The 7,479-nt window shown below is 43.3% G+C and overlaps 1 non-coding gene across 1 annotated transcript; it reads left to right on the top strand.

Moving 5' to 3' along the window:
* Nucleotides 1-6,596: 6,596 nt before the first annotated feature.
* On the top strand, nt 6,597-6,703 carry LOC115032755 (U6 spliceosomal RNA). The gene has a single exon (XR_003838355.1). It is a non-coding gene; the product is annotated as a U6 spliceosomal RNA (small nuclear RNA).
* Nucleotides 6,704-7,479: the final 776 nt, after the last annotated feature.

The raw sequence follows: 7,479 nt of genomic DNA on the forward strand, positions 1-7,479 counted from the left end.
ATTGAACAAACAGTGTGTGATGTGGGAAGGCAGGTACACATGTCTGTATGAAGTCAGAAAAGGAAGGTGGCTATTCTGGTATCTCTCTCCTCACCTTTGATACATGGTCTCTCATTGGGTCTGGAACTAGGCTGGCAGTCAGCAAGTTGAGTGATCCACCTGCCTCCACAGCAAGCATGAAGCCAAAGTCAGCCTTTTCCAGGGATGCTCAGTATTTGAAATTTGGTCCTCATGTTTATGCTGTAAACTCTTGTCCACTGAGACTCAGGGGGGTCTCCTTGACCCCCCTACCTTATTTCTTGGTGTATTTAAGTCAAGTCTTGGTCATGAAGTAGCAAATGTGGGAAGCCTTAATTAATGACATGACAGGGTCATGTCATCCCTGGAACAGCGACTTGTCCTCCAAAAGCTCTGGAAGGAATGGATACCAGACTGGTAAAGTGAAAATGAAGAGACTTTGCTCAAAAGTGGAGAATTCAAGATGGCAGCAGCAGACCATTAATTAGCAGGAGCCTGCTATGACTGCACAGTTCTAACAGCTTTTGAAGCCAGTCCAGCCTCTAGCACCGTAGTGAATAGACACAGAGTAAACTTACCTATTATGTTAAGGACCTCAAACTGTTTACAGAATGTGTACACACACACACACACACACACACACACACACCACTTCTTCTTTTAAGGCATATGGTTATACAGGAAACAGTTCCCTGCATTTAGCCAAAGGTTCTGTCTTCACCTGTACTTGTGAAGCAGCGAATTTAAGCTACTTACAAGTCTTCCTTGAAAAATGAGGAGAGTAACAATTTGGAGGTCATTCTAGCTTTGTTTGCTTTGAAACTTCTTTATTCTGTGACAATAAAACACATGTTTACTATTCAAATGCATTTTGAAGTCCCCTGTGGGTGCTGATGTGTGAGGTTTAGCTTCCTCAACACACAGGTACAAACCAATGGTGGTTGTGCAGTGTGACGGCTCTCCTGCCTGCAGCTGCAGGCAGGTGCATGTTTTAGAGCACATTGTCATTTAGTAATGGACGTTGGTGACAAGAGCATGGGGGTGCCTCATATCGTTCTGTTTGTATGTATGCTTAAACATTTTCATAATAGAACTCAATTTAACGGAAAAACTAAAGCTGATAGAGTATAGTGCATGTGTCCTGCCTGACTCTCTCATAGATGTATCTAATCAAGAAAACCACAATAGTAGAATAATTCTTGCCACACAGCAGGGAGCTCTCAAAACCATGACTCTGCTGAACAATCAGATGTGCAAGTGGCCAGTCCTCCCTTCACAGAGACCAGCATTGGCCAGGCAAGAACAATGCTGAGTTCTGATTGTCATTGGCACATACTACCTGAGGGCCTAAATGGAATGTAAAAATAAACAAATATATAAAAAGCAAACACACAGCTGAAAGAGAAAGAAGAGAGGACGAAGGGGGAGGAAAAGAGCAAGGAGCACCCCACTACTCCTCACAGGCTCCCACGGTTGAAGGGTCTGGTTAGGACACACTGCACATGCTCATAGACAGACATGTCTGTGGGTTGGAGCTGGGCAGTAGGAAGGTTCTGAATGAGCCTCAAGATAGCCTCCAATTGGCCTTTGAATCTTCTTTTCAGTTGTTGTATTGCTTATGGTTTGTTGTAGCGTGTTGACTTTTAACTACCCTGCTTTATTGCTCCAGGAACAGGTGGACCACACTACCAGCCCCCACCCATAGAATATTGTATCTGAGGATGAAAAATGCAGACACACAAATGTAGCTCAATTTTAACATACCTTATTGGCTTAATTGCCAGGTGCTTCTAATCTCCTGTGGCTAGCACACCCTTCCCAATACTCTTAGCTCAGCACCTCTTAATCTGCTCTTAGCTTAGTGTTCCTGTTACCTTCTCCTTGTTCAACAACCCAAAACTGCCCTCAGCTTAGTTGTGAGTGGCCTATGGCTGGGGAGTGGCCTATGGCTGCTCTGCCTGAGATCTCACCTGGCTGGTCACCTTTCTCCTTTCTCCTTTCCTCCTCCTCCTCCTCCTCCTCCTCCTCCTCCTCCTCCTCCTCCTCCTCCTCCTCTTCCTCTTCTTTCTCTTACTCCTCTTTCTTATTCCTGTATCTGTTAGCCTCCTATCTCTTAGCCTCTAGTGGGGACTGGAAGTCCTGCTTCTTTCCTTCCACCCAGCAATTTGTCCCTGTCATCTTTATTGATCGATCAATAACCAATTGGAGAACAAGACCTTAGTATCAAAACCACTCCCTACAGTTTGTAAAATATAAATGGCAGGAGTATACTACAGTTTTATACTGTACTTTATTCATGTGTATATTTTAATACACGACAGAGGATCTCACTCTGTATTATTGCCATCTACTGCAAGAGGTTGAGCAATGGTCTGATGTAGGGTATTGCCAAGGCTTTTGGTTACTCTTAGCCTGATGGTAAGGCCCTATGGCTGAAGATACAACTTACTTATGTCATCATACATGCAGAAATCCAGCTGATTCCCAACTAGAAGCATCCTCCTTAATGACTAGCATTTGTTCTCACCCAACTAGCAGCCCTATTACCTACAACACTGATGTACTTGCAAGATGTCCAGAAGCAACATTGATACAAATGGTATGGGAGTGACCAACTACCTTTAACAAGGATTTAAAACCCACTTCATAGGATGGAACTTGACATTTCGAGAATCTATAAGAATCTGTAACTAGATAGGTCACAGGCATAGGGGAAAAGGTAATACGAATATTATGCTAAAAGAGCATACTAATAAAATGACCTAATTATGTATTGCCATCCTATACATCTAAGAAGTTTCACTCAGAGAAAAGACCCTATTCTCCATGAAGAAGGGTCAGTAACATTTTCTTAGTGTGGCCTCTGCTACTTCCTCCCCCTGTTTATCATTTTCCTGTGTCCTTAGTGCTTTGGGTCTCTGACAATAAGTAGCAGAAAGGAATGTACAATGGTCAGTGGGAGCTGTACTACAGAATAAGAAGAAAGAGGAGAAAGGGAGGGGAGGAGGAGGAAGAGGAGAAATAAAAATAAAATTCACTTTGTAAAACCTGAGTCATGGTAGGAAATATTTTTTGCAATTCCAGAGAATTGCATCTGAAACTTTGTTAGCTTGAATATTTCCCAAATGTGATGGAAAACAGCTGGTGGAAGAAGGCCCCATAAACATGTTATAAACATGTTATATACATGCTTCATGAAATGTTTGCCTGGTTGTCAACTGCCCCATAACCTAATTCTGGGAGCCATCCTGAGTCATCACTAGCGTCGTCTTTCATAGGCCGACCTGCATATCTTCCTCCCGGTCTGAAGTGCCTGTTGTCTTCTTAGTTCCATCAGAGTAAAATATTATCCCCCACACATGGATTTTGCCACTGTGGAAATTATTCATCAGTTAAGAATGAGCACTATTCTTGTAGAGGACCTTCTGCGGGTTCTGATCACCCAGGTAGCAAGGCTCAAAACTGTCATAAACTCCAGTTCCAGGGGATCTAACATATTCTTCTACCTCTGTGGGTGTCTGCACTCATGTGCACAACACATAAACACATGATTGCTAATTGAATTCCTAATTATTTCAGATAAGCAAAAGAAAGACTGAGGAAGAATTTTAACAATCCTATACTACCAAAGAAATCACATTTTTAACAATTGTTTACACAAGAGCTAATTCAAATCTCTCTACTGGTGTATAGGGAGTCTTGCTTAAGGGAAAATGTTCAGGAATGCAAGGGAGTCCCATTAGATTTCAAACTCTATACTGAACTGCTCAGTGGATTGGAGCACTCTGTCTGTAAGCCTGAAGTTCAATCCCTGGAAACCATATGAGGAAGAAGAACTGACTCCAAAAAGTTGTCCTTTGACCTCAACACACAAGCTATACACCCTGAGCAGATGGAGCACACACATACATGCATGTGAGCATGCACGTACACACACACATGCACACATGCATGCACACACACACAACACACACACACATTATAACAAGAAAATGATAAGAGTAGACCTCTAGTTGTGCTGCTTTTCAAATCTACAGGTTACCATCAGTCCTGGGGACTCACCCCTTTATCCACATCCTGCAATGTTATCAGACAGAGGAATTGATGGGATGAAGTGTGACTAGAGATGAAAAGATGGGCAATTAGCACATCAAAATGGTGGTCCCGTGTTGTATGTTACATCAGAAACAGAAATATTTGAGTTTTCCCACAATGACAGAATTTATTGAATAACAAATTCTCAAGGCATGTCAGCTTTACTGACAGCAACTTGTCAAGCAATCTCAATTTCCTTGATAGCTGGCCAAGGCATCACAGGCTCTTTTATTACATTCTTAACTATAAATGTTAACTTTCACACCTTATATTACATATCATACAGTAAATATGTCTATATGTAACTTACAAAATGTCTACAAAAGGTTAAAGGGGTGACCGTAGAGTTCAAGGAGTTTCAAAGAAGCATAACTGAGAAGTGGACGTGAGACCCTGGTAAAGGTCATATAAAGAGAGGTCCTGAATGACTGGGGTTCCGAGTGAATGTGTACTGTTTGACATGAGCTGGGCACAGCAACATCAAAGTCTAGGATTCACAGGAAACTCTCAAAGCATCCTTCCCAGAGCCATGTAAGAGTGTCTGCAAGTAACAGAGCAGTGTGTGTAAAACGCTGTGACTTCACCTTCTTCTTCCTACATCTTTACAGCCCAAGATTGCTCATTACTACAGACGACTCCTATTCAGCCTGGCTAACTCTTCCCTCTGTGCTGTACGTAACAAACTCGCTGAGGTTCTAGCTTGTCTTAGTGGCTGATATCACTCCACTGGTGTGTCTGAAGTCCACCTGACCCCAGCCTTTCTTGTCTGTGTGTCTGTTGTTTCTTCAGTGTTGCTGTCTTTTCTTCATTCTTTCATCTCTCCTCATCAGGGTTCAGGAAAAACAGAGTGGGACAAGGCAGAGACACAGCAAGAGTCTCTGCTGGGGCATGTGTGTGGGGAAGGTCAGCTAACCCTGGTAGGGTTCTGCTGGAGATGCTGTCAACTCAAGGTTCAGTAATGTCTCAGAGTTGAGCTGGGTTGCAGAAGTGAGACAGAGAAGAGAAAGGCTGGAAAGATAAAGGGCAGGCAGGACCAGGGCCAGACAGACGAAGAGATAGAGACTAATGGACATCAACTTCAGGGGGTTGCATTGATGCTGAGGGCTGTACCTCTCAAATGACAGGAGTTCTCTTGACGTGCATATTGGATGAGTCAGTTGCTTCCCTCTTGTCTCAATCTGGTGTGTTTTACAAGTTCTCAAGCCTGGTTTTCGTATTTCTATGTGGCCATGAGCTCTTGCAGTCCTGATTTACTTTGATAAAGTTACACTTTTAGGAATAAGTAAGCAGCCTGGATGGCAATGCTGGACCTATGATGGTGTTAATATGTTCACCAAAGGGCAGAATCATCCCACTTCTACATTCAAGCTTAGAGTGGAGTCAAGGGGCTTGGGTGATGGTCTAGTTGATAAGGTTTTTACCCTGCCAGCATGAAGACCCAAGTTTGAGCCTCAGCACCCATTTGAGAAGCAAAGCATGTTAGTGTACTCCCATATTCCAGTGCTAGGAAGTGGAAACAGGATCATATGTGGGATTGCTGGCTATCCAGTCAGGCAGGCAGTAGTGGGTGAGCATGTTCAGAGAAGGATCTTACCTCAAAGTCAAAACAGAGTAATTGAGGAAGATACCCAAAGTTGACAACTGTCTTGGGGTTTCTATATCTGCAACACACCCAAAAAGCAAGCTGAGGAGGAAAGGCTTGGTCCATCACCAAAGGAAGTCGGGGCAGGAACACACAGGGCAGAAACCTGGAGGCAGGAGTTCATGCAGAGGCCATGGAGGGGTACTGCTTACTGCTCTGCTTCCCCTGCCTTGCTCGGCCTGCTTTCTTGTAGAACCCAGGACCAGGTAGGCCACCATCCACAATGGGCCGAGCCCTCCCCCCATTGGTCACTAACCAAGAAAATGCCTTACAACTGGATCTCATGAAAGCATTTCTTCAACTGAGCCTCCCTCCTCTCTAATGACTCCAGCTTGTATCAAGTCGACACACAAAACCAGCCTATATAACAACTGTCCTACACACAAATGTACATATACACATGCACACTACACACACATACACACACACATTCACATAAACATGTACATACATACACACAAAAAATGGAGTCAGATGCCACTTATAAATGGAATTTCTTAGATCAAGGCTTAGCCTGAAAACCACTGTTTCATATAATATGGGGAAACTTAGGGCAGGGCAATCCATGACCTCAACACCTTCTTTGTCCAGAGGTGGGAACTACGAAACTGATGGCCATAGGCCAAAGGCATGACCAGACCATGACCACAGGATCAGGAGCTCAATCCTCTATTTCCAGCATTAGCTCTAAAAGTAATCTCCAAAGTTCAAAATCTGAAGGGTTCCCAAGATCTGGGTGCGCTTTCTTAGGTATTGCACATTATAATAAAATGAAAAACTCCAGTAAATATAAGTTCAAAGGTCTGTACAATGTTCCTCTTATTCATAAAAATACATTCTAGTGCTCACTTCGGCAGCACATATACTAAAATTGGAATGATACAGAGAAGATTAGCATGGCCCCTGCGCAAGGATGACACGCAAATTCGTGAAGCGTTCCATATTTTTTGCCAGAAGCTGGAAAGAACCCAGATGTCCCTCAACAGAGGAATGGATAAAAAAAAAAAGTACATTTACACAATGGAGTACTACTCAGCTATTAAAAAGAATGAATTTATGAAATTCCTAGGCAAATGGTTGGACCTGGAGGGCATCATCCTGAGTGAGGTAACACAATCACAAAAGAACTCAAATGATATGTACTCACTGATAACTGGATATTAGCCCAGAAACTTAGTATACCCGAGATATAAGATACAATTTGCAAAACACATGAAACTAAAGAAGAACGAAGACCAAAGTGTAGACACTTTGCCCCTTCTTAGAATTGGAAACAATCACCCATGGAAGGAGTTACAGAGACAAAGTTTGAAGCTGAGACAAAAGGATGGACCATCTAGAGACTGCCATATCCAGGGATCCATCCCATGATCAGCCTCCAAACGCTGACACCATATTATACACTAGCAAGATTTTGCTGAAAGGACCCAGATATAGCTGTCTCTTGTGAGACTATGCTAGCAAACACATAAGTGGATGCTCACAGTCAGCTATTGGATGGGTCACAGGGCCCCCAATGGAGGAGCTAGAGAAAGTACCCAGGGAGCTAAAGGGATCTGCAACCCTCTAGGTGGAACAACCTTATGAACTAACCAGTACCCCAGAGCTCTTGACTCTAGCTGCATATGTATCAAAAGATGGCCTAGTCGGCCATCACTGGAAAGAGAGGCCCATTGGACTTGCAAACTTTATATGCCCCAGTACAGGGGAACGCCAGGGCCAAA

The sequence above is a fragment of the Mus caroli genome, unplaced genomic scaffold (assembly GCF_978045245.1).
Source record: "Mus caroli unplaced genomic scaffold, Mus_caroli_1 scaffold_13, whole genome shotgun sequence".
Lineage (NCBI taxonomy): Eukaryota > Metazoa > Chordata > Mammalia > Rodentia > Muridae > Mus > Mus caroli.